This window comes from Saccopteryx bilineata, chromosome 6 (assembly GCF_036850765.1).
Source record: "Saccopteryx bilineata isolate mSacBil1 chromosome 6, mSacBil1_pri_phased_curated, whole genome shotgun sequence".
NCBI classification, from domain to species: Eukaryota; Metazoa; Chordata; class Mammalia; order Chiroptera; family Emballonuridae; genus Saccopteryx; species Saccopteryx bilineata.
The window spans coordinates 146457408-146485249 of record NC_089495.1 but is presented as its reverse complement, the minus strand read 5'-3'; positions in this window follow the sequence as shown (position 1 = coordinate 146485249).

Below are 27842 nucleotides of genomic sequence, written 5' to 3'. Positions count from 1 at the left end.
TTTTCCAAGGGGAACCTTTTTCAGACACCTCATGTTGGCCTTACTTTAAAGAGGAGGCAGCAGTGTTTAGCATGGGGCTCCGAGCACAGGGAAGCTAACACGAGTCCTTCCTCAGGACTCATGGGAAAGTTGGCAAGCAGCATTAATAAAGGCATCTTTTTATCCCTCCTCTCCTTCTTTCTTTCTTCAATGTAAAATGCCAGGTTATGGCTGGCTAGAGCGTTGTGAGTCGGAGCCAGTTAATGTTCTGAGCACATATTTTTTATGGGCACTGCGGGAGCTGTCCTGGCGTTCTGTTTCTAGCGGTGGGATATCAGGATTTGTATCCTATGGTGTATCTAAAGAATAATTCTCCTTTCCTTTGATGTTTTTTGGACATCTTGAGGCACTTAGGGGTGCATTCTCAGGGAAGGTTGGAGGACGGGGTTGCAGGGCCCTCATTATGTTATTAAAATAGATCAGGGAAGGAAGGCTGAATTTCTTGAACAGAGAGTTGCCTGGCGAGGGGGAGTCTGGCTCAGACTCACTCTCTGCCCTGACTTCTTGAACCAATAACTGTTATTTTATTGCAGTTTGGGCAGAAGCAAGATAACTTGCTGCCCGTATAATTGTGTCACAGTTAGAGGTTAATGTGGCTTGTTTTTCCTGACATTTGGAAAAATCACACCTTAACAAAATATAGTTTATATTAAAAAACAAACACCCCATCAAAAAATTGTCCATAACCTTGAAATTTGTTTAGTGAATCTGCTGATGCTTTGCAATGATTGTAGTCTCCTCAAGTGACATTTCTTCCTCTCATTTTTGCTCACCAACCTAGCCAGCCCCGCCCTGCCCCACCCAGCCAGCCCCACCTATCCCCTCCCAGCCCAGCCAGCCCCACCCACCAGCCCCACCCATCCCCTCCCAGCCCAGCCAGTCCCACCCACCAGCCCCACCCTGCCCCACCCCACCAGCCCCACTCTGCCCCACCCAGCCCAGCCCAGCCAAGATGATTTTCCTAAGAGGCTAGTCCTTCACATACTTCTGCTCAAAAGCTTTCAGTGGCTCCCCATTGCATCCAGAAGAAAGTACAATTAGCCAATCAGACCCTGCTGATCAACCCCACAAGCCCTTCCAACCCCATCTACTAGGTGGGGAGCCTCCTGCAACCCGAGGGGCCTTCTTATGTCCCCCTAACACACCGGGGGCTCCTCAGCGCCCTCATCTCTGTTGATGCTGCTACATTTCCCGGCCTTGGCATTTCCTCTCCATCATCCCCTCCCCTCCACCCATTAACTTCCAGCTCGCCCAGTCCAGAACAGGTCCTACCCCTTTTACAAAGCCTTCATTGATCAGCGCAGCTGGTGCCCTTCCCCTTTGCCACCCCCAATTGTATAAGACATTACAGAGCTGCAACTGGGGTATTGGGAAGAGTCACATAGCCCTGGGTCTGAAGCTTGCTGTGTTATCTCAAGTGACTTGCTTAACCTCTCTGATTCTCATTTTTTTCATCTGTACAACAGGGACATACATACCTGCCTCACGAGTTTGCTGTATGGGTTCATGAGATAAGTTAGATGAAAACGATTCACACACACCTGGCACTTGGCAGGTACAGGCAGAATGTTTCTCTCCCACCTTGGGGCACTTAGTGTTTGGTTCCCAGTTTATGACATTTACTACATTCAAATAATCATACTTGTAGGTGGAGAACATGCCACACCTCAGCTCATAGGCTTCTAGCTCTCAGGGTGGGGGAGGGGACTCATCTTGTATCTCCCACAGTGCTTTGCACAGGACAGATCAGGAGATATGCAGCTCAAGTTCCTGAGTGGATGAACCATTTGAGTAGAAGGAAGGTTGACTGGCTTCCAAAAGAAGTGCTCAGGAGCCTTTCACATCACAGTTGTGCTAAGTCAGTGCCACTCAGGCCTGGCACCAATAAAGCTGACTGAAATACCTCATCTCGCTTTCCTGGGTGGCATTTAGAGCCCATGGTGTCCCCACAGGACCAAGACTAGGGACGGCCGTGGCTCCAGTGCATGGCATAGCCCCAGGGGGCTCAGGAAACGTGGCAATAGAGAGTCTGCCTGGTAGCCCCTTAACCAGCTCATCTAAGAACCATGCCTGCGTCCCCCGACAGAACTATCAGAGAACAGGGCTGTAGCTATTGGCAGGGGGCAGGGGGTAGGGGGGCTAAGAGGAGGATTTGCAGAGGTGAGGGAAAATGAAATCAGTGGCAAAGAGGGCACAGGGTCAGGCTGAGGCTCTGGGGATGGGGTCACTTTGTGGAGAGTGCTGGGAATGGACAGGTGCAGGCCCACGTCAGTGACTGCACCTTGTCCTCCATAATCTTTCCCTGACAGTCTAGGTGGTCCTCAGCAGGGTGTGACACCCCGTGGTAAGGACCTGTTCAAGTCCTGCCTCTTCCCGAGCCTTCCCAGGTCCGCACTCGGGAATCTGCCCTGTGCCATGCTGTCCTCCCTGAACCCTTCCTCATGTTCTAGTGGTACTCACACACATCTCACGCCCACCCCAGAGGGCCAGCCCTCAGAGGCAGGTGCTCCGGGTCATGTAGTTCTACCTCTGTCATCCTCCCACCTGACAACGCTGGTGGAGCAGGTATGGTGCCTGTGTACTCAGTGTTTGACCTCGTTTAGTTTTCATAAGAACTGCTCGAGGCAGATAAGACTTTAGCCCTATTTTGTAAATAAGAACTCCAAGGCTGAGATGTTGAGCGATTTGCCTCAGGTCACATGATCTACTGTGAACAGGAGTTGGGACCTGAAAACCTCTGGCTCTGGGACTTGGCCCCCTCCCCCACACCATGCTGTGCTGTCTTGCATCTTGCTGAGGGTACTTTGCAAAGGGCAGTCATTTTATTGCTGCTGTTGTTATTGTAACGATTTCAGCATTGATGCTGGTGATATGCTTCTACTGACTGCTACAACAGTACAACCCTCTCCCAGGATATGGCAGGGTTGCAGGCATGGGCTGGAGCCAGGTCTCTAGCTCACATCCTGGCTCTGTCGCTTCCTTGCTCTGCGCCACTGAGCAGGAGACAGTCTTTCTGTGCCTCAGGTTTCTCCCTGTGAACAATGGTAAGAGTGGCATGCATACCTCATGGGCTTGTTGTGAAGACTGAGTAAGACACGGGTGCTCCAGCACCTAAGTGAGTTATGCTTTAAGCACTTGGAATAATGGCCATGACAGCCACTATAAGTGTCCTTTCTTCTCTGCTCCAGCACCTGTCTTAGCAGGCTTGCCTAAGTTTCTGCTGCAGGGAAGGGTCAGGGGTGGTGAACCATGTGCCTGAGGGGCTTGTTTGGGGACCTGGAAACACAGGGCCATGAGGACAGCGGCTCTTCCGGATGCTGTCGTTGGGAAGCAAGCATGCGCTCCGGGCAGCAGCCTGGAGTTTGCTCACACTGGGGAAGCCACGCTATTGCCTGGAGACTGGGGTCCAATGGAGGGTTGGCTTCTAGAACCAGAGAGGGAGGAGAGGTAGCACTGGGAGGAGCTGGGGAGGAGGGGAGGCTCTGGTGTAAGCAGACTGAGGGCAGGAGAGGACATGTGACTGAGCACAGAGGGTCATGACGGGAGGGCGGGGCCTGTCTCTGGACAAGGAAATCCGAGGGAGGACTGAGGTGTGTTGCCTGAAGATTCATGGCTGCGACGTTCCACGCGCGGATGCTAAAGCAGGCCAGGCTTGGATGTGGGCGAAAGGCACCCACCTTTGGGCTGCACAGTGAGCGTGTGCAAGGACCACTGTCTCCCAATTCCCCAGGGAGAGATGCACTTACTCCCTCTGACCCCGTATAGTACTTTGAATCTCTCTTGCTCCTGGGGCAGGACAAACGGCTTTGACGTCAGACAGACCTGGGTTCTCAGCCATTGCTCTTCCATACCAGTCGTGTGGTCATAGGGTCTTAGGCAAGTACCTACCTTTCTTTAATCCTCAGTTCCCTCTTCTGTAAAATGGGGACAACAACCCATACTTCATAGGGTTTTTATGAGAATTAAATTACATGATATTTGTAAATGCATTGCACATAAAAGACAATAGTTAGAGGTACTATTTTTATCCTCTTGTTGCGGATGCTGGTTCTCCAGGTGTGGTCCCCAAGCAGGCAGTAGTATCAGCATCACGTGGGAATTTGTTAGACATGCAAATACTTGGGCTTAATCCCAGACTTACTGAATCAAAAATTCAGGTGGGGAACAGCCCTTCGGCTTTGAACAGCCCTCCAGATGACTTAAGGCTGAGAACCAAGAAATAAGAGAATGCACAGGTGGGTGCTCAGCCCAGGGCTGGGACACATAGGTGCTCAGTACCTGACGGCTGCCCCTTTCCCCTCTTCCGTGGGCAAGAGTTTTACCCGAAGAGGTTAATGCTACTGCAGACCTCTAAGAGGTGAAAGGGCCTTGTTCCCCTGGAGGATAGACACATTATGACGGCTTCATTTGATTAAAAGGGGATGTTGATCATTAGTTCTGACCCAAATTTCTTCTCTCCCCAGCAATCACTCAAAGTGTTCCCAGATGCGTGGGGGGGCTGTTGGTTACCTGCAAACACAACATCCCTTTATAACGGGGACGCTCATGCTCACGGAGACTCTCCGAGAAGGCTAGCGGCCTCCACGCCCCTCGGGCCTGCCCTGCGCTTGATGGAGTGAATGATTGAAGGGAAACATATGCATTCCAGATTGGACGTGAAGAGCGGGGCTAGGAGAGGCAGCCTGCTTCCAGCGGCAGCCAAGGGGAGGTGGGGGAGCTCTGCAAGTATTTGTGGTTCCCGCGGGGCCAATTATTGACGTTTAGAGGCAAGTAGCCGCCCCAATTTCGGTTAGCACAGTTGTTCGTTACCGCATAATTAAGAGGAAGGGGGAACAGCCTTGGTGGGGAGCTAGGCAAAGGGAAGGCCAAATGCAAATAGCTGGAATGCCTTTGTCTAAGGAACACGGGGCAGCAGTCGCCAAGGTCAAATGTTCAGTTTGTGGACACAAAGGGTCCAGGCAGGAGGCTGGCTGGGCAGGGACAGCGGGGGCTGGCTGCTGTCCCAAGGGCAGGGCAGGGGCGGGAGGAAGCAGCCCTGCCTGAGGGTTTCAGTGGTTTTAACAGATTACTGCTCCATTTGCCATAAGGGGGGCTTACTTTTGAGAAAAAAAAGAGATTTGCTCCCAAGTTCAGGCTGCAGACCGGAATCTTCCTCTGCAGGAGGAAGGGACGGGTCTCCGGAGGCCTCTGATGATGTAGGGAGGATGCTGGAGGCAGGAGACCCGCTGGCACTGGGGGAGGGACAGAGCCCCGCCGTGGGCATGCAGCCCCAGCCAGGAGCCGGGAGGGGCTCGGGCGTGGAGGCGCCGGATGTTAAGGGGTCAGCTTGATCCAGCTGTGAGGTGGGGGACAGGAGGCTGAGCACCTGAGCCCTTGCTGAAGGCTCTGCTTACAACAGCTCCGTCTTGCTAGGAGCTAATGTGTCCTAAGCTTTTTGTGCTGCCCGCTTAAGCCAAGACAGCACCAACCCCGAACTGCGAGAGCCTGAGGGATGGACCCTCAGTGGAGGGACCCCGGGGAACAGAGCTGAGGGACCCAATGTGCAGGGCAAGGGAAGCACTAACTTTATATTGGGGAGCTCAGAAGATTCCAGAAATCTTTGGTTTAAAGAAAGCTTAGAAACAGAACAAGGGAATGTGAAGCCCTATCCTGGGAGTCAGGGGTCCTGTGTTCTAACTGGGCCCTGCCCTTAACTAGCTGTGTGACCTTGAAGAAGTTTTTGCCCTTTCTGGGCCTCACAGCCTCATCTGTAGAACTAAGGAGGGAAAGGGATGTTCGGAAGCACTTGTTTAGAAAGTGTCCCTTGCCTTCCACCACTGCGGCAGGGAAAATGGAATTGGTACATCCTTTTTCTCTTTGGCGGGAGTGCTTACCCTGCCCTGAGTTTCACAATTGGGAAGTAAGTTTGAAATGAAAGACAGAAGGAGAAGTTGTGGCACAAAGCCCAACGGTCAGGGCTGGGACTACACAGGCTATTGCAGCTGCCTTCTACGGACAAGACTAGAGGGGCAAGCAGGGGGCAGAGCCTCAAAAATCAATGTATGCAGTGTCGAGCCGAACCTCTAAACAGGTGTCGCTTCACGCAGAAAAATTATCTCCCGTAATGTGCTCAGGAGGAAGGCGGGCCTTTGGGGAGGGGTGTCTTGGGAAGGAAAGGGGTAGCAGTTTCTTACTGCTCCTCTGGCAAGTTAACTCAAACTTGGGGGTTGAAAAGCACACAGATGTGTCATCTGAGAGTTCTGGAGGGTGCACGTCCTGGGTGGGTCTCTGGGGGTTGGCTTCAAGGAGTTGGCAGGGCTGTGTTCCTCTGGGAGGCTCGAGGGAAGAGCCTTGCCTTGTCCAGTTTCTAGAGGCTGCTCAGAGTCCTTGGCCCGTGGCCCCTTCCTCCTCCTTCAGAGCCAGCGGTGGCGGATAAGCCTTTTTCGCAGCCTCACTCTGACACTGACTCTTCCGCCTCCCCTCCCATGGGAGGACTGGTGTGGGCACCTTGGGCCCACCTGGCTAATCTAGGCTACTCTCCCAATTTCTCTACTTTAAGGTCAATTGAATTAAGTCATCTTAATTTCATTTACTGCCTCAATTCCTCTTTGTCACACAATGCAATGCAGGGATAGTTTGCAGGAATTAAAACATGGACATCTTTGGGAAGCCATTATTCTGCCTACTACAGATATTAATTTGCAAAGAGCAATGCCAAGCCCAGACTGCTACTGGGCCCCAGTGAGAGTGGCTTTATTCCCAATACTTGCTTCCAAGGCAGTCTTCTGAGGAGTTGGTGGCCCTCTCGTCACCCTGAGTCAGGCCTGGAGCCTTCCCCAGGATCTCTCTCTCAGGAAGCACTGTCACTATACCATTGAATCCCTCAGACCTTTGTGGGTACTCAGGGCTGTTGACACATGAAAAGCAAACTTCCCAGGCTGAAGGAGAGCTTTCTTTCAGACACTGCATTTTCTGGGGGGCAGCAAGGGACAGAGGTGTAACTGGGGAGGTCCAAATGGCAGGGGAATTTAGTTCATCCATCCCACAAAGAGAGACATCATAGACCCATTGAAGTCGATTAACTCTTTCCCCGCTGTGTGAGGCTTAACTCCCTTTAAAATGTCAACAACTCTCAAACAAGGGGTCTTTCCTCTGCGACATTTATTGTCCGACTGATGCCATGAAAGGTTCCCCAGACTCTGGACCCCTTTTGCCTCTCAAGCCTCTTTTCTAGTCCTTTCCATATGAATTTCACTTCCAGGTTATATTTGTTGATTTTTTTTTTCCGTGTGGCTAATTCTTTTTTTTTTTTTCTTTTTTTTTTTTAGAGCTTCATTGGACAACAGGAGCTTTAATAAGTTTGGACAGTACCTCGGCTAGCTCCACCTCGTAAAAATATCAGAAGTTCCTAATGGGCTGGTGGCTGCTTTCCCTGGTGTCTTTAGTAGGCAAAGAGCAGGACAGTTTCGCCTGTTAGTGGCTGTTGGGGGAGGAGCTTGTTCCCAGTGTCTCCGCTGAGGGCCGGGATCTCTGGCTCAAAAGCCTGGCATCCTTTCCCATTGGCTTTAGACGGTGCTTTTGGGGAGACTGTCAGGCTTTCTCCATAGACCTCTTGGCTCTAGATAGAAGCTGTTTTTATACAGCTAGATTAATTTGAGAGTTCCTTTTAACCTTAATAAAAATATATATATAGTAAGTTGTATTGAAGTGGGGAAGATCCCATTTTTTTAAGAGAAGAAAAGAACAGTCTGATTGTGGAGACAGTAGGACCTGATCGTGAGGGACTTAGAGCTTTGAACTTTAATTTCAGGTCAGTTTGTTGGTGTGGGCTGCATCCATGGGGTAGTTCTTGGGCCAAGGATGTCCCTCTGCCCTTAGCATCCTGGGCTTTCCCCCCAATACTACAGGGACAAAACATAAATGAAGGAGGCTCAACCTAACAATTCTATAGTTCTGCTCATGTTAGAACTGAAACTGAGCCTGTTCTTAAGCCAGAAGTTCAGTTCCATCAGACAGCAGCCCTATCTGATGGAAATAGAATGTGAATCACATATGCAATTTAAATTTTTCTAGTAGCCCCACTGAAAAGTAGAAAGCAACAGGTGAAATTAATTTAATAATATAATTTATTTAATCCAGTACATCCTAAAGATTGTTATGTCGACATGTAATCTGCACAAAAACATTAACGAGGTATTGTACATTTGTACTCAGCCTTCAAAATCCATTGTGCGTTTTATGCTTAGGGTGCACTTTAATTCGGATGCTGAATTTTCCTTGGCAATACTTAATCTGGATTTCGAGTTCATAAAACTGAGTGTTGAAAAAGTAGATTCACATACCCCACGTGGTTCTCAACAGACTTGAAAGTTTTCTGATCACTGATTCAAGTATCCGTTTTTTACTTGTGACTTTACTCGAATAAACTAAACCTGGACGTCCAGCCCCTCAGTCTCAGTGGCGCGATTCAGATGCCCCCAGCACCGCTGTCTGGTGACTGGACCAGACAGGGCAGCTCTCGTGTGCCCTTGACAAGCCCCCAAACAAACATGATCTGGGGCTGGGAGGCTGTGGGCAGGGGTGCAAAGAGCCTTCCCCATCCCACTTGGCGTGGCCATGACTGCAATTCTGAGCTTGCACTTCACAAGGGAGGCCTGCTCCTGCTCCTGAGGTGCTCATTCTCTTTTGCACATTCACTCACATGTTTGGTAAAATGATAGGTTATTGCTGTGCATTGAGCAGAAATGTCTTAGTTTATTGAAACATAGAAGGGGCAGACAATATGGAGGGAAACAAATAAATAGGATCATTTCAGGCAGTGACGAGTGCAACAAAGACGAGGTAATAGTAGAGGCAATCCAGTGGGTGGGCCGGTGGAGCAGAACTTCGAGAGGATGGTCAGGGGCCTCTGAAGATGGGCCCTGGGAACCGAGACCGAGGCCACATAATGGTCTCAGGGCCTGAGCATGGTGTCTGAGAGAGGAGTCAGTGCACTTGGGGGTTTGCACAAGCAGGATGCCCGGTGGCCAGGGCCCAGTGAGCCTCTCACAGGAAGCTCATGTCTTCAGCCATTCATGAGCCAGCTGTCCTTGCTCTCCAGCTCTGAGAAGCAGCTTGCAGGGGCTCCAGATGTGGACTATGTTCAAATCCCAGTCCGTCCACTAGCTGTGGGCCTGTGGGCTGTTACATAGCTTTTCTGTGCCTGTTTCTTCACGTCTGTAAAATGGGATAATAACTCTACCGACAGGGTTGCTGTGAAGGTTAAAAATGTTATTACATGTAAACATCTGACAAATTTTAAGTGCACGGAAATGTTAGCTGCCATTATCTTTCATCCATCAAAAGTGTTTTGTGTGCGGGCTGGGCCAGCTGGGCGCTGGGCACTCGCAGTTCTGGGATGGGGATGGATACGCAAGAGAGTCAGTGGAGGTCAAGGTTTGGTACCTGCGCTGACCACCAGCTCTGGCAGCTGCCACACTGCAAGTTGAGAGTATATCAGGGGGTCACAGATAGAGTGCCCAGAATCCAAGCAGGAAGGTGCTGCCTGAGTTTGCTGCCCAGGTGGCCCAGGAGCAGGTGCAGGTGTGATGGAGGCTAGCGAGGCAGGAAGACCAGCTCTTCTTGGCCTGAAGGCCCAGCCTCAGCCCGAAGGCCCAGCGAGGCCCCCTGAGTATATCCAGCTCCTCCCCAACACTTGTTTGTTGACAGGTTATCATGGCAACGGAGAAGGCACATAAAAAGTTAATTATTACTACAGAATGAAATGGAACAATTTGGACTTTGGTTTAAAATTAATTAAAATTCTGTCTCTAGTGATTCTCCCAGGTCCTGGCTGTGTTCTTAAGCCTCAGGGTATCTCTGTCTCCTGCCTAAGAGGCTAAGATGACTTAAAGTAAACTCACTCCAAGATTTAGAAAAACAGTGACTCTCCCACACAGAATGCATGTTGAGGGAAGACGCATCTCTGGGGAGCCGGGGGCCGAGAGGGCCCCCAAGTCAGCCGCCGCTCAGGCAGAGCTGGTGGGGAGGGCTCTGAAGAGTCCATGTTGTCATCATCACTTTGTTTTTAAAACCCCATCAAGGCCCTGCAGCGTCCACCACTGCCAGCAGGGCGTCCAGAGCGTCCCGGAGATTAGGAAGGAGGCCCAGTGAAGGGTTTTTTTCTGAGATGCTAATTACCAGTGCGTGTGACACTCGGAACTTTGAGCAGGCGTACTGCCAAGCATGAGGCTCTGAAGGGAAGGTCCAGCCCTGGAGCTGGCCCTGGCTCCGTGGCTTGGGAGGACCCATGTGGCCCACACAGGTTAGAAACAGAAATGCTGGTCAGAGGACTAGAAGCTATGAGACTCCACTTCATACATGCTGGGCTGTAGCTGGTTCATTTGCTCACTTATTCATTTGTTAAACAAATGTCTGCTGAGGGCCTCCTACCTGCTGGGCACTGCCTAGGCCTGGAGGATGGAGCCATGAGCAACAGAGGAGGGGCTTTCTGTCTTCTGGGGTGCTGTGCTTCCGTTGGTGGAGTAATAGGATACACAAGCAACACATGCATACATTCTATTAACTATTGATATGGGACCTGATGGAAAATAAAAGAAGGCAATAATTGGGGAGAGTTGGGTGTATGTATGGGTTCAATTTTAGATCGGATGGTCAGAGACAGCTTCACTGAGAAGTGGACCTTTGAGTAAAGACCCAAGGGCAGGGAGTGTGTGAGCCCCACATATCTCTAAGGAAAGAACATCCAGAAGGAGAGCAGCAGGTATCCAGACCCTGAGGTAGAACATGCCTGGTGTGTGAAGGAATAGCAAAGACACTGATGGAGCTAGAGGGGTGATGGGCCTGGTGGGGCGGGAGACAGATTGTCTAGGGCCACGTAAGGATGTTAGCTTTGAATGAAGGAAGTGAAATTCTCTGAGAAGGGGGTTGACACGATCTGCCTTAGGTTGTAAAGGGTGAATTTGGCAGAAACAGGGAGCCCAAGCAGCAGCTGTAGTAATGCAGGCAGGAGATGGTGGTGGCCCACACTGGGGCTGCAAGCAGTGGATGTGGTGGGAAGCCATCAGTCTGGACATTATTTGAAGGTTGAGCTGATACCATTTGATGTTGATGTTGAGTGACTGCAGGACTTTGGGCTTGTGTATTAATCAGGATTCTACTGAGAAACAGAACCAATAAGATATGAAGGAATTAGCTCACAGAAGGTGGTGACAAGTCCAAAAACTGCAGGGTACATCACCAGGCTACAGACCCAGGGAAGAAGTAAAATTGCCGTTCATGTCTGAAGGCAGTCTGCTGGCCGAATTCTCCTTGTTTGGGGCTGGTTGGTCTTTCTTTTTTTAGTCAAGCCTTCACCTGATTGAATAAGGCTCACCCACATTAGGTTGTGTAGTCTTCTTTATTCCTGTTTAAATGTTAATCTCATCCAAAGCACACTCTCGTAGAAATATTCAGAATAATGGTTGGTTGTTTATCTGGGCACCAAGGTCCAATCAAGGTGATACACAAAAGTAACTGTTACAGCTCGGCAGGTAGAAGAGTGGTGTTACCATTTACTGAGAAGGAGAAGGCTTTGAGAGAGCCACAGGTGTCGCTGGGTAGGCAGGAGGTTGGCTAGGGGCATGCTGAGTTTGAGATGCCTATTAGACTTCTAGATGTCTAAGTAGGCAGCTGGGCATTTGGGTTTGGACTTCAGCAAAGAGGACCTGGTAGGGGGTAGATATTTGCAAGTCATCAGCTCTCAGAGCTGGCATTTAAAGCTATGAGGAAGAAAGCATAGATGAAAATATTAATGTTGGGAGGGCAGTGGCTCTGGGGCCCCTGCTTGGCCAAAGGAGGTGGTGCCACTTCAGCCTGTGGGCTCCCTGTGTCCAGTGAGCTCTGCCAGAGAGATAGGGTCAGAGGGGATGTGCTGCTCCTGCAGTCACTGGTGGGGTTTGGGGCTGGCGGGACCTCTAAGAACCTGCTCTTCCGTTTGAAATGCTCTGACCCCAGCTCTGAGCTGCGGCTGGTGGTTCCCATTGTCATTTATTCATTTACTGAACACTTTTTACGGAGTACAGTCTCAACTTCGTGTTTGCTCTCTTCCAGGGACACACACACACACACACACACACCCGTGCACACGTGTACACGTGTACACACACATATTGGAGACTGTTTGGTGGGGCAGGTGCAGACATGTGAGTGAAGTAAGGTGGGCAGGGGGCAAACGCACGGTGAATGGGAAAGCAAGGGGCCAGGTCCCAGAGCACGGTCAGCGTGCTCGCTGTCCTGTGGCTCAGAACCCAGCTTCTTCCTCGCAGCTGCTCTCTGCTTCTCTTCACTCCTTGTCACTTCCTCTCTTCCCACATGTTTGTTCACCTTCTGGCGAGGGCTCTGTCTGGGCACCTGCACTCTCCTGCCTGCCCCACCTCTTGGCCCTTGGCCGCTGGCCCTCGAACTCCTGACTTTCTTGCTTGGATTGTCATGCATCAGGCCCAGCCCATTCCAGTGGGCTCACAGCAGATCTTCTTCCCAGAGAGTTTGTTTTCCTTCCTTTTGCACAGAGATTAAACATCGGCAACCAACCCCAGAGTGAAAAGCTTGGATGTGGCCCAGGCCTGAAATAACATCTTTTGGAGACAACTGGAAAGTTCTATCATGTTTTGTTTCAAGGTCCTTATGAGCTGAACTGTGGACAGAACTTGGAGTGGAGGCCACAGCCTGGGCAACAGAGGCTGTATGATGCTCTGACCCATCTCAGGAGCTGCCCTATTCTGGTAAGCCTGCCTCGACCTTTCCAGTCCAAATCCCTGAGCCAACTTGCCAAGCCTGGTCAGGCTGGGAGCTTTGCCATCACATTCAAGAGTCCTCTTCCATGGCTGTTTAGCTACATAGCTCGGGCATTTTCAGCCCTGAATGCCTGTGCCCTTCCTCCTAGCCTGGGCTGTAATCTTGTTCATATTTCAAGGGTAATTTTATCCATTTGGCCCTCATTTGTGTACCCCAAGTGTGCCTGGTGGAGCCTCAGTTGTGGAGATTTCCCCTGCAACTGGTTTCTAGCAGACCCCCAAGTGTCCCAAACTAGAGGGCCCTCCAACTTTTCTGGGTGAGATGCTTCCTGACCACCTGCTCATGCACTGGCCTCATAGAGATGTCAAGGCGGGGGCTCTAATTGCTGGGGACACTGTGGCTCGGAAGAGGCTCCTGGTCGGAGAGAGCAAGACTAGGGCCTATGCAGGAGCCTGTGAGTCACAGTGGACCAGACATGGCAGCAGGACACCGAGGGTTTGGGGCCGGGAAGCTTGCTGGGGCTGCTCCCACCTTACATCAGCGCTATTCTTGGTGAGACATCCCTTCTCTTGGCCCTGCCTGCTGCTCTTCAGTAGGGAGTACCTTGGGCTGGGGCCCCGGGGCAGGGGATATGCATAGTGGTGGAAACTGGAGGGGGGCAGGGAAGGCGGAGAAGGAGAGACCCAGCACTGGGGGCCCAGCCCGGACTCTGGCGTCTGCCTATTGCCGGAGAAGCTGCTGTCAGCCCCTGTGGGACCCGCCACGCCTGCACAGTAGACATCTCTTTGCTCTGCCCTCACAGGAGAGAGATGATTGTCCTGTTCATAGGTCCTTCTGCTTTAAAGCCTTTTAAAGGACCTGAAAAAGTCATAATGCATTTTAAAAAGTTACAAAAAGCAATGGGATTCAATGAAAAGAAGCTTTTCCAAATGTGGTGAGAGGCTGTCTGTCTTGCTGAATGGATGTTTACATCTTGCGGAGTGAGCAACAAATTTGATCACAAGTGCCCAAACCACTTCCTTGGCTGGCGAGCACCTAAACTTTCTGCCAACCAGGGCACTGCATATAATCCTTTGACCTGATCTCGTGTTTGACCTGAGAATCCCCCCCACTTCTCCCTGGGCTTGAACTTGACCACACCCCCCTCCTGGGAAGTCCAGCTCAGCTTAATGGGTCAGAATGGGACTCAGAAAGCACGTGGGTGTAACTTGGCCAAGGTCATTGCATGGGGGGCGGGGTCTGGGACTTGAGACTCTCCTCCAGGTGCCCCGTTCCAGGACTGGCACCCAGCGGTTATTCAGAATATGTGTTCAAGTGGGCAGAATAAACTGTGGAAGCCCAGGAAGACACAGGAAGTCTTCCTCTGCCTGCTCAATTCCCGAGGGACAGTGCAGTAAATCAGGAATGATCTTTTATTATCAAGATGCCTCAGGACGCTGGGCAGTGTGCAGGGGAGACGGAGGGCATCAGCTGACGGGTATTGGGTGGAGCAGAGGAGAGCCCAGGGCCACTCAGAGGATCTCATGAGAGAACCTGAGAACAGCGCCTGAAACAGAGGGAGGGGTATAAGGGAGTTTATTAAGTAAATAAAATCTGGACTAAGACAGATAGGGTGTAAGTGTGACCTACACTTCTTACCTGTTGTGGCCCTGTTATATTGCTTAACCTCTCCACATCTCAAGTTTGCCGAGTACACCACAGGACTAACAATCATGGCCCTTCTTACCCCCAAAGTTGGGTGCAGAGCTCAACATGGGTTGATGAACATTTGTGAGCGCTTCCATGTTGTGCCTGTCGAGGGGTAATAGAAACATTCTCCCTTGAACCGTCGATGTCAGTATATGGTTGGCCCGCCAGACTGGGGGGCCCACTCCCGAGTTTTCTGGGCACCCATTTTTCCATCTTCCATCGCCTCCTTTCTTCTCATCCTTGACTTTTTCTCTTCTGCATTTCTCCCAGGAGCTAATATCCTAATTGTTCACTGATGCTTCCCCAAGCCCTTCTAGAGTGTTGCTGTGGGAAGACTGCTTTCATCCCAGGAAGGGCAGGAAGGGGAAGGCAGTGGCTGGATTGAATGTCAGTCCCTCTTGCTCGGAGAGGGATGTTACGGGCTGCCGGTGGGCAGTGATACTGGTGTTTTGACACGTGTCAGGTGGTTTTGATTCCGGAAGGTGCACGTCACGGCAGTGGCACATGTTTGGATAAATCAGAACCAGCCTGAATCTGAACTCCTTCGTACAGCAAACAGTGGAGCTTCTCTTCTGCGGCCTTGTCCCGGGCTTCCTGTCTGCCGGCTCCACGGAGCCGGGCCTCCAAGTCGGAGCGAAGCCGCCCGCATGCTCCATCTCTGGGACACAGGTCTCCTCTGAGGGTATGCTGGGCAGAGGCAGGCTTTGCGTAGCTGCCAGGGAGAAACGTGTCCCTCCCGGGGGTGCGAGCACAGCAGTCATTTCTTAGACCTCAGGGCGAAACCACTTAGAAAGCAGGGAATTCTGCACATCGGCCACCCTGCGTCGTCTGCCCCAAGTTGTCCTTACTGAGGACAGCTTCTTAGACGGCTTCCACCAGCTAACATTCACAGAGATTCGTGAGGGCATTGGGAATGCTGATGGGCTTAAAAACCAGCAGCAGAGGGGTTTGGGAAAGGTTTGTGCCTGGAGAGCTTATCGGGCCAATGAATGCCAAGTGGCGGAAACAGTCACGTCGTTTTTGCTAAAGACGGGACTCCAGACATGACCCACTCTCACATTTTTTAGCTGCAGACTTATTTCTGGAAACCACTTTCTCAGGAGATGGTGGCCTCCAGGTGACCCGCAGAGCAGCCCTTATCAGATTTGCCCATTTCTCACTCAAACATTAATCGAGCTCCTGTTCCTTGTCACTTCCCAGAGCCACAGTGGTGACAGGCTTTTGGTCCTGACATTCAAAAAGTCTTCCCCCAGCAAGAAAGATTCTAGCAAGGTCATTTTGACATAGCTGACTTTTTAGGATGGAGGCAAGCCCAGGAATATAGCAGGGGAGAGGGAATACACTTCTCTGGGTGCAGGTAGTCTTGGAAGGCTTCCTGGAAGAGGCAAAGAACTCATGTGCAGAAGATGAACTGGCATGAACAGGAAGAGGCAGCAGTGTGGGGTAGTGGCAGGGTAGTCAGCTATCCCAGTTTGCTGGAGAATGAGGCTGTTCTGGAGACATGAGACTTCCATACCATTGACTAAACAATAACATCAATAGGTGTCACATCATCAAAAAGGATTTATTCAGGGTGGGGGAAAGAGCTACAACCCAGTGGGTGCACACATGGCAAACCACGTGTACACTCTGTCCAGGGTGCCAAGGCGAATGGGTATTTATAGAAGGGAAGAGAAGGTTAAGAGAAAGAGCAAGTTAGAACCAGAGAGCTTCATTATGAACATAGAGTTCTTTCTGTGGAGTTCTTGTGCGCTCTTGAGATTATGTAGGTGAACTTTCATAAGCCCTCACTCCTCCCATAGACCCTCCCCACTGACTGTTTCGTTAAAGTTCCAGTTAGTCTTTACCGACACTGAAACAGAGGTGGTTCTGGGCAAACTGAGATGGTTGGCCGCCCTAGGTAGTAGAAGGGCCAGGACTTTTAGAGCTGGAAAGAGCTAGGTTTGCATCTCAGCTCTGCTGCTTAAAAGCTGCATGACCCTGGGTAAATTGTTTAAGCAGTTGGACCCTAATTTTCTTATCTGAAAAATATATATCCCTGAGTCCTATATATATAAGGTGACCAATTGTCCTCCTATAGGGAGACAGTCCTTCTTTTGTAAATTCTGTCCTCCCTCAAAAAGTGTCCTTCTTTTTGATATTGGAAGATTAATCTGTAAATGTCCGTATTTGATTGATGCAGAGTCGATCCATTGCGCGTGATGTGACGTATTTGTATCTAAATGAGTACTTTTTTCTTACAATTATTATTGAAAATTAATAGGCATATAAGCATGATTACAATATAAAATATTACAAGTTTTTATTATACATTTATCACATTATACTGTATTATTGTTGTAATAAATAAAGTGTTTCTTTTATTTATGATATTCTTTTCTTCTTTTTTTTTTAATAATTTTATTTTTTTAATGGGGTGACATCAATAAATCAGAATACATATATTCAAAGATAACAAGTCCAGGTTATCTTGTCATTCAATTATGTTGCATACCCACCACCCAAAGTCAGATTGTCCTCTGTCACCTTCTATCTTGTTTTATTTGTGCCCCTCCCCACCCCCTTTCCCTCTCCCTTTCCCCCCTCCCCCCTGTAACCACCACACTCTTATCAATGTCTCTTAGTTTCACTTTTATGTCCCACCTACATATGGAATAATGCAGTTCCTGTTTTTTTCTGATTTACTTATTTCGCTTCGTATCATGTTATCAAGATCCCACCATTTTGCTGTAAATGTTCCGATGTCATTATTTCTTATGGCTGAGTAGTATTCCATAGTGTATATGTGCCACATCTTCTTTATCCAGTCATCTATTGATGGGATTTTTGTTTGTTTCCATGTCCTGGCCACTGTGAACAATGCTGCAATGAACATGGGGCTGCATGTGTCTTTACGTGTCAATGTTTCTGAGTTTTGGGGGTATATACCCAGTAGAGGGATTGCTGGGTCATAAGGTAGTTCTATTTTCAGTTTTTTGAGGAACCACCATACTTTCTTCCATAATGGTTGTACTACTTTACATTCCCACCAACAGTGTATGAGGGTTCCTTTTTCTCCACAGCCTCTCCAACATTTGCTATTACCTGACTTGCTAATAACAGCTAATCGAACAGGTGTGAGGTGGTATCTCATTGCCATTTTGATTTGCATTTCTCTAATAGCTAAAGAAGATGAGCATCTTTTCATATATCTGTTGGCCATTTGTATTTCTTCCTGGGAGAAGTGTCTATTCATATCCTCTTCCCATTTTTTTATTGGATTGTTTGTTTGTTTGTTGTTGAGTTTTATGAGTTCTTTGTATATTTTGGATATTAGGCCCTTATCTGAGCTGTTGTTTGAAAATATCATTTCCCATTTAGTTGGCTTTCTGTTTATTTTGTTATCAGTTTCTCTTGCTGAGCAAAAACTTCTTACTCTGATGTAGTCCCATTCATTAATTTTTGCCTTCACTTCTCTTGCCTGTGGAGTCAGATTCATAAAATGCTCTTTAAAACCCAGGTCCATGAGTTGAGTACCTATGTCTTCTTCTATGTACTTAATTGTTTCAGGTCTTATGTTTAGATCTTTGATCCATTTTGAGTTAATTTTTGTACAGGGGGACAAACTGTAGTCCAGTTTCATTCTTTTGCATGTGGCTTTCCAGTTTTCCCAGCACCATTTATTGAAGAGGCTTTCTTTTCTCCATTGTGTGTTGTTGGCCCCTTTATCAAAAATTATTTGACTATATATATGTGGTTTTATTTCTGGACTTTCTATTCTGTTCCATTGGTTTGATTGTCTATTTTTCTGCCAATACCATGCTGTTTTGATTGTCGTGGCCCTATAATAGAGTTTGAAGTCAGGTATTGTAATGCCCCCAGCTTCATTCTTTTTCTTTAGGATTGCTTTGGCTATTTGGGGTTTTTTATAGTTCCATATAAATCTGATGATTTTTTGCTCTATTTCTTTAAAAAACGTCATTGGAAGTTTGATGGGAATTGCATTAAATTTGTATATTGCTTTGGGTAATATAGCCATCTTGATTATATTTATTCTTCCTAGCCAAGAACAAGGTATATTCTTCCATCTCATTATATCTTTTTCGATTTCCCTTAACAATGGTTTATAGTTTTCATTATATAAGTCCTTTACATTCTTTGTTATGTTTATTCCTAAGTATTTTATTTTTTTTGTGCAATCGTGAAGGGGATTATTCTTTTGAGTTCGTTCTGAATTGTTTCATTGTTGGCATATAGAAAGGCTATTGACTTCTGTATGTTAATTTTGTATCCTGCGACCTTACTGTATTGGCTTATTGTTTCTAGTAGTCTTTTTGTGGATTCTTTGGGGTTTTCGATGTATAGGATCATATCATCTGCAAAAAGTGATACCTTTACTTCTTCTTTTCTGATATGGATGCCTTTTATTTCTTTGTCTTGTCTGATTGCTCTGGCTAGAACCTCTAGTACTACATTAAATAAGAGTGGAGAGAGTAGACAACCCTGTCTTGTTCCTGATTTAAGGGGGAAAGCCTTCAGTTTAGTGCCATTTAATATGATGTTAGCTGATGGTTTATCATATATGGCCTTTATCATGTTGAGATATTTCCCTTCTATACCCATTTTGTTGAGAGTCTTAAACATAAAATTGTGTTGTATTTTATCGAAAGCCTTTTCTGCGTCTATTGATAAGATCATGTGGTTTTTGTTCTTTGTTTTGTTGATATGGTGTATTACGTTAACCGTTTTACGTATGTTGAATCATCCTTGAGATTCTGAGATGAATCCCACTTGATCATGATGTATTATTTTTTTAATATGTTGTTGTATTCAATTTGCTAGTATTTTGTTTAGTATTTTAGCATCTGTATTCATTAGAGATATTGGTCTGTAGTTTTCTTTTTTTGTGCCATCCTTGCCTGGTTTTGGGATGAGGGTTATGTTGGCCTCATAAAATGTGTTTGGAAGTATTGCTTCTTCTTCAATTTTTTGGAAGACTTTGAGTAGAATAGGAACCAAGTCTTCTTTGAATGTTTGACAAAATTCGCTGGTATAGCCGTCAGGGCCTGGACTTTTATTTTTGGGGAGGTTTTTAATGGTTTTTTCTATTTCTTCTCTACTGATAGGTCTGTTTAGGCTTTCTGCTTCTTGTTGACTCAGTCTAGGAAGGTTGTATTGTTCTAGGAATTTATCCATTTCTTCTAGGTTGTTGAATTTAGTGGCATAAAGTTTTTCATAGTATTCTACAATAATTCTTTGTATATCTACGGTGTCCGTGGTGATTTCTCCTCTTTCATTTTGGATTTTGTTTATATGAGTTCTTTCTCTTTTTTCCTTGGTAAGTCTTGCCAAGGGTTTGTCAATTTTGTTGATCTTTTCAAAGAACCAGCTCCTTGTTCTATTAATTTTTTCTATAGTTTTTCTGTTCTCTAATTCATTTATTTCTGCTCTGATTTTTTTTATCTCCTTTCTTCGGCTGGTTTTGGGTTGTCTTTGTTCTTCTTTTTCTAGTTCCTTAAGGTGGGAAGTTAAGTGGTTCACTTGGGCTGTCTCTTGTTTGTTCATATATGCCTGAAGTGATATGAACTTCCCTCTTATCACTGCTTTTGCTGCATCCCATAGATTCTGATATGTCGTATTGTCATTTTCATTAGTCTGTATATATCTTTTGATCTCTGCACTTATTTCTTCTTTGACCCATTCATTTTTTAAAAGTATGTTATTTAGTTTCCACATTTTTGTGGGATTTTTTTCCTCTTTTTTGCAGTTGAATTCTAGTTTCAAGGCTTTATGATCAGAAAATATGCTTGGTACAACTTCAATTTTTCTGAATTTGCTGATGTTGTTTTTGTGGCCCAACATATGGTCAATTCTTGAGAATGATCCATGTACACTGGAGAAAAATGTATACTCAGTCACTTTGGGATGAAATGTCCTGTAGATGTCTATCATATCCAGGTGCTCTAGTGTTTTGTTTAAGGCCACTATGTCTTTGTTGATTCTCTGTTTGGATGATCGATCTAGAGCCGTCAGCGGTGTATTGAGGTCTCCAAGTATGATTGTGTTTTTGTCAGTTTTTGTTTTAAGATCAATAAGTAGCTGTCTTATATATTTTGGTGCTCCTTGGTTTGGTGCATATATTTTAAGAATTGTTATGTCTTCTTGATTCAGTGTCCCCTTAGCCATTATGAAATGGCCATTTTTGTCTCTGAGTACTTTTCCTGTCTTGTAGTCAGCATTATCCGATATGAGTATTGCTACACCTGCTTTTTTTTGGATGTTATTTGCTTGGAGTATTGTTTTCCAGCCTTTCACTTTGAATTTGTTTTTATCCTTATTACTTAGATGAGTTTCTTGTAGGCAACATACAGTTGGATTTTCTTTTTTAATCCATTCTGCTACTCTGTGCCTTTTTATTGGTGAGTTTAATCCATTTACATTTAGTGTAATTATTGATACTTGTGAGTTCCCTATTGCCATTTTATATCTTGCTTTCTGTTAGTTTTGTGTCTTGTTTGATCCTTCTCTTTCGTTTTTCTATGTTTGTTTTTATTTGGTTGTATTCCATACATCTTTCCTCTGTTGCGATCTTTTTTATCTCATGTGCTTCTGTGGTGGTTTTTTCAAAGGTGGTTACTTTTGAGTAATGAAAAGGGTCCCTACCCTGTTCATTGTAGCAAACTATTTTGTGAGTACTTTTGCACTCCATCATCCTTTGCTACTGTCAATCTTCATCTTCTCCCCCTCTTTCTTTTTGTTGTTGTCACAGTTTAAATTTGGTTTTATTGTGTTCTTCTTGGAGCTTTTACTTGTGGCTCTGTTTTTTTTTGTTCTTTGTATCTGATTGGAGAACCCCCTTTAGTAATTCCTGGAGTGGGGGTTTTCTGGTGATAAATTCCCTCATCTTTTCTGTATCTGTGAATGTTTTTATTTCTCCTTCATATTTGAAGGATAGCTTTGATGGGTATAGTATTCGTGGCTGAAAGTTCCTCTCTTTCAGGACTTTAAATATTGGGGTCCACTCTCTTCTAGCTTGTAGAGTTTCTGCTGAGAAATCTGATGATAATCTAATGGGCCTTCCTTTATATGTTGTATTCTTCTTTTCCCTGGCTGCCTTGAGAATTTTTTCTTTGCTGTTGGTTTGTGTCAATTTCATTATGATATGCCTTGGAGTAGGTTTGTTGGGGTTAAGAAAACTCGGAGTTCTGTTTGCTTCTTGAACTTGAGGCTTTAGTTCTTTCCACAGGCTTGGGAAGTTCTCATCTATTATTTGTTTGAGTATGTTCTCCATTCCATTTTCTCTCTCTCTGCTCCCTCTGATATACCTATTATTCTTATGTTATTCTTTTTGATGGAGTCAGATAATTCTTGTAGGGCTATCTCATTTTTTAAAATTTTTGAGTCTCTTTCTTCTCTCTGTTGTGCCTCAAGTTGCTTGTCTTCTATTTCACTAATCCTCTCTTCTATCTGACCTGTTCTATTAGCTAAGCTTGTTACTTCGTTTTTCAGCTCGTGAATTGAGTTTTTCATCTCTGTTTGATTTGTTTTTATAGTTTCAATTTCCTTGGACATATATTCTTTGTGTTCATTGAGTTGTTTTCTGAGCTCCCTAAATTGCCTTTCTGTGTTTTCTTGTATATCTCGGAGGATTTTTAGGATTTCTATCTTGAATTCTCTGTCATTTAGCTCCAAGGTTTCCAATATATTAAATTTTTTCTCCATAGATTTTTCCTCATCTAGCTGTGTTACCTCTCTTTCTTTTGTATCCATGATATTCGATTTTCTCTTCCTTAATGGCATCTGAGGGTGGTTTTGTTGATAGTATTAATGAGATTTAATAAAGAATAAAAAGTTAAAAAAAATAAAAAATAATAAAAAATAAAAAATCGAAAAGAGTTGTTTTTTTTAAAAAAAATTAATAATGAAATAAAGAAAAATAAAATAAAATAAAAATTAAAAAAAAAGGAAATTATTCCCCCCCTCCTTTTTTCCTCTCCTCTCCTCTTCTCTCTTTCTTGAGAAAATCTTGTGGTGAACTGTGCATTTTAACAAACAATGCCTGTGATGGAGGGCCTGAATTGGGGAAAAGTAATAAAGGGGCAAAAAGAAAAAAGAAAAAAAAAGAAAAAAGAAAAAAAAGAGGGTATGGACCCACAAAAAGCAAATAAGGAAAAAATTTGGGTCAAGAATAAAATGATTTGCTTTTAGGTGTTGGTTGTCTAAGAGTTATGATGAGAGGAATAAGAGGAAAACAGAAAAATGGGGAGACACATTAAAAAATTACTATTGTATTTAGTGGAACAAGAACTAGATAAAATGGAGAGCCAGGGATGGGAGCACTGCTAGTGAGTTAAAAAGGTGAAGTAAAAAAACCCCCAAAATGCCACAAACATAAGTTTGAGTCCCAGATAATATAATTTGTTTGTTATTGAGGTTTGAATGAGAGGAGATGTAAAGGAGAAAGGAAGAAACTAATATAGAGGGAGAAAAGAAAGAGAGAGAAAAAAAGAGGGAACCACTAAAAGAAGAAAAAAGAAAGGAGAGAGAGAGAGTTAAGGGTTTTGGAGTGCAACCCTCATAGAGAGAAAGAAAGAGGAGAGAAAAGATAATGGGAGATGTAACACTTATGGGTAGTGTAGTTCAAGGAGAGGAGAGAGTAAGACCAGCAGAGAGTTAATCGGCCAAATTGGAGGAGGAAAAAAAGTATCAAGAATGAAGATAAGAGAAACAAACGAACAAATATAATAAAATGGGATAGGTTATAAAGTCTGCAGATTATTCTTGATTTTGAGAGGTTATCTTCTTGCTTTTTCTTTTCTCTCCCTCTTCCTGGTCGGTGACTCTGTGCCTCGGGTTCTGCCCCTTTGGCATGCTCAGGTAGAGGTTTGCAGTTGATAAGTCTCTATGGCAATGTCATGTATTGTGCTTTAGTCTCATTGGCAGTCGAGGCTCATTAGCATTTATAGGCTAATGAGAGAGTCCGTGTTCCTGGAACCTTTCTCCTAGTCTTTCCTTCCTCAATTAGTAGCTTGATAATCCAGCTATGGGGTTGCTGCTGCCTCTGCCTGGATAGTAAGAGGCTCAAAGAGCTGGCAACTCCCCACTCTATTTCCACTCAGCACAGGGCTCTGGGCAAGGCTCAGTCAGAGCTGCTAGCATAATCAGGCGGGCTTTCCACCCATTCAAAGACCTCTGGCTCTGCCACTCTGTCCAGTAACACAGGCGGGGCGCCCACTTCCGGGGCGCTTGGAGGAAACTCTCATTCACTATCTGCGTGCGCAGACCAGGATATCCGGCCAGCAGTCTCATGCTCTGAGTGAAACCCCCAACCGCATGGAAAAGTTGCAGCGTTGGAATTGAGTCTCGCTCTGTCCCTGTGCGCGGCTTTTGCAAGGCGCTGGGGCGGCCCGAGATTCCGCTTTGGCCCACACAAAGGCCCCTGACTCTGCCCCTCTGTGCGATAACACGGGCGCGCACTGCCGAGGCACTCGGAGGAATCTCTCATTCACTGTCTGCGCGCGCAGACCAGGATATGAGGCCGGCCGCGTTTCCCTCTGTGTGAAACCCCCTCCAGCACGGAAAATTTCCACCGTTGGAATTAGTTCTCGCTCCCTCCCGTGCGCGGCTTTCCCAGAGCGCTGGGGCTGCCCAGAGATTCTGCTTTCAGCCCACAGAAAGGCCTCTGACTCTGCCACTCTGTGGGGTAACACGGGCACCCACTTCCGGGGCTTAGGAAAAAATCTCTCGCCCACTAACTTCGCACCGACCAGGGTAAAATGGCTGTCCCGCTTGTCTTTCTTTGTTTGGGTTCGGCGCGAGTGTTAGCTTGTATTGCCCGGGTTGCCACAGGATCGGTTTTTCCTCAGCTTGGATCTCCTGGCCACAGCCTGGTTCGGCCGTTTGTGCCACAGTCTGGATCTATTCACCCCTTTGCCCACCTCAGTTTCTATATTCACAGTTACCAGAGAAAGCCGCCCTGTTTAGGTTAGTGAGGAAGGCGGAGCATTTTTTACTCCCTATTTCCTTCGGGGTTTGGTTATATATTTAGCCAATTTTTCACTCGACCATACCTTTGAGTGTATTGCGAAGCATCTGGAGGCTCCAAGTATAGGTTTTTCTGTTTCTGGTTGAAGATCTTGTTGAGTTTTGGGGGAGATTTATCGGTATCGCTTCCTACCCCGCCATTACTCTGACGTCATGATATTCTTTTCTTCCTTTTACTTTTGTCCTTCTTTTCATTGTAAAAAAGTTGGTCACCTTAGAGAACTCTGCCTAACCCAGTCGTATCAGTAACAGCTCATTATTTAGATGGAAGAAACGTTTTGAAATGCCAGGCAGGCAATGGAGCAGAGTATGAAGAAGGGAGTGGTAAGAGGTTAGCTAGAGGCAGAAGCAAGAGCCAGGTTATGAAGGATCTGAATAACATCCTAAGGGATTAGACACCCCCTGGAGCCCCCTGACCCTTAGGTCAATGGATAATCATTGAATTAATTTTGAAGATAAGTAGAGCAATCAGACTCTTGCCTTAGAGAGGTTATCCTGGAAGCAGAAGGGGGAGTAAATTGGGATTGAATCAGGATGGGGCCCAAAGGGTAAGACTGATGGAATGAAGTGATTGGGACCAGGGAGTTATATTCGGAGAGATAGAGAGCAAAGTTGAGAATTCCAGAGGAGGCCATCCACCAGCCCAGAGTTAGGCCGGGAGCCCCAGAGGTTAAAAAAGACAGGAACATCATCTTCTGAAGTTAGGTGCTGCCTGTTGGTTGTGGCTCTGTGCTGGGTAGGACTGGGAGGTCAGATGCTTTCCAAACTGATCCACCACCTAGGAAACTGTGTGCCTAAAGATGACCTCACCAGCTCCTTGGGGTATGTTTTGGGTCCTCTGGCCAACCTGCAGGTTCTTCCTCTCTTTCCTCCTTTTTCCCTGGCTTCATCCTGCATAGGAGGCTTCTCGCCAGTGCTTTGAGGGCTCCTCATCTCCATGGTGATGGAAAATGGTGTCCTAAACACATGACCTCACCCTGTGGTTATGCAAAAGAGTGTTTGATGAACCTGGTTGTGATACGAAACCCTCCTGATCAGATGCCTTTGGAGCCTGTCTCCAGGCCTTCCAACAGGATGGACCAGCCTCGCATTGAAGTAACTTGGACCAGACGACTGGGGGTGGTCTCAGCCTCCTTAACAGTATAGAACTGGGAAGGACTTTCTGTAGATAATAACAATTAAAATAAATTATAAAAGAAAGTTGAAAAAATTGACTAACCTCATAGAAATAAGCTGTGCATTTTTTTCAAAGTTTTTTTCCCCCATTGATTTGAGAGAGAGAGAGAGAGAGAGAGAGAGAAGAAAGGCGATAGAGAGAAAAAGCACCCTTAGTAAAAAATGTGACAAAGGGTAGAAAATGTATAGAAAAGAAAGTTTCATTTATTCATTCACTCATTCATCCTTTTATTAATTTACTGAGCACTTACTGTGTGATAAGCCCTATTCTAGTACAAGAGATACAGCAGTAAACAATGCAGACACATATTCCTCTTTCATGGAGTTTCAATGCTCTCTGCTGTTGTTCTGTTATCTTCTTCTAGTTAGTTTTTTTACATTCATTTGATTACAGGTATACTCTTTATTCATCTGGAATTATTTTCTGTTAAACTGAAGAATTTATTCTCCCCCTCAAAATGAAAACAATTGCCCTAACCATTAATTAATGAATCCTTCCCCTACTCACTGATATATGATGCCCCCTTTACCAAATAATAAATTATTAAATTCTCATGTTTGGGACCATATATTCTGTCCGAGTGATTTACATCTATCAGCTCTTATAGTTGCTCCCTACTATTTTTATCATTGTGGCTTTTTGCCACATCAGATACATGTAGTTGGAGGGTTGTGACAAAGACAACTGGGACACCGTGTTGATTGCCTTCTCCATGAGATGGCACTCACAGTCTTGGTTAATTCCCTACCTTAAAAGATCATTAGTGATTTCTGAACAGTCACAGAACAAAGAAAACTTATGTTTCACAATTTCCAAAGCTGATTTCAAGAACTATCATCATGTTTCATGTTCTGTCATGTTTCTAAAGCTTACATATTTTCCTCTCTCTGACAGTAGATCTTTGCACGTGGACACGGCCAGTGGGGACTATTGTCCCATGCTCTCTCACAGTGCCAACATGAGGCTGCGGGGTCCTGTGAGAACGTGTCCCATGTGCCTTGCTCGTTCCCTCCTGCCATGTATAATTCTTCATTCTAAAAACTGTTCAGGAAGGGATTTGGAAAATACTCAGTTTTCCTCAGAAGCATAATATTTCTTCAGTCCTGTTTTTTATATGTTTTGCAAGTTTTAAAGAATGTTTTTAATAGACCTTATATTCTCATTATATTTTAAATTTATTGTTATTCTTGTTTCACTGATCATTAAGGAGAATCATTTTTTCCCCTTTGTCTTTTCTATTAACCATGAACTGGCTATTTCTCACATAGGTAACCTGTAAGTTTGTGTATTTTTAACTTGTTCACCTTACTAAATTGTTACTGTTTTGGTAGTTTTTCTCTTGGGGTTTTTCTTTTATTAGAATATAATACTTTCTGCAAATAATAATCATTTGATTTTCTGGATTTTAAAAATATTATATTTCTCTTTCATGTTATTGACTAGAAAAAGAAAATGTACAATTAGAGGTCAAAGTTGCCTTTTTTCCCCCTAATTTTAGCAGAACTGTCCCTGTTATTTCACCAAAAACAGGATGTTGATTATAGGTGTAAATTTACACTTTTTAGATTAGTGGTGTTTTTTTTTTAATTTACAGAAACATATTACACTAAAAAAATATATTCTTAGAATCTCTTAAGGCTTTGTTCCTTGCTGTGGCATATTGATGTGGACTAGAATATACTTCCAAATCTTAAGTCACCATTACATTCCAGGGATAAATTCAGCATTAGTCATCTTGAGTTATTCTTTTAATAGCTCTTAAATTTGATTTATTTTGTTTTAAGGTGGGATTTTTGCATCTATACCCATAAATAAGATTGTTCTGTCTGTGTGTGCATGTGCATATATATATATATGTGCATATTTGTATACACATATGTAGTATATATATTATACAAAACTGTGTGTGTATTTATATATTACACTTGCCAGGTTTCTCATAAAATTATGTTAGTCTTATAAAAGCAATTGGGACGTGTTCTGTTTTTGTCCTCTGTTCTAGGATAATCTGAACAAACTCATCCATAAAACTGAGCTCATAGCCTTTTACAGAGATAATTCTTCCACAATTTATTTTTTAGTTTATTTCATCGTGAATGATTGATTTAGAGAATATTCTTCTTGAGTCAATTTTGGTAACTTTTATCTTCCTAGGGGATTA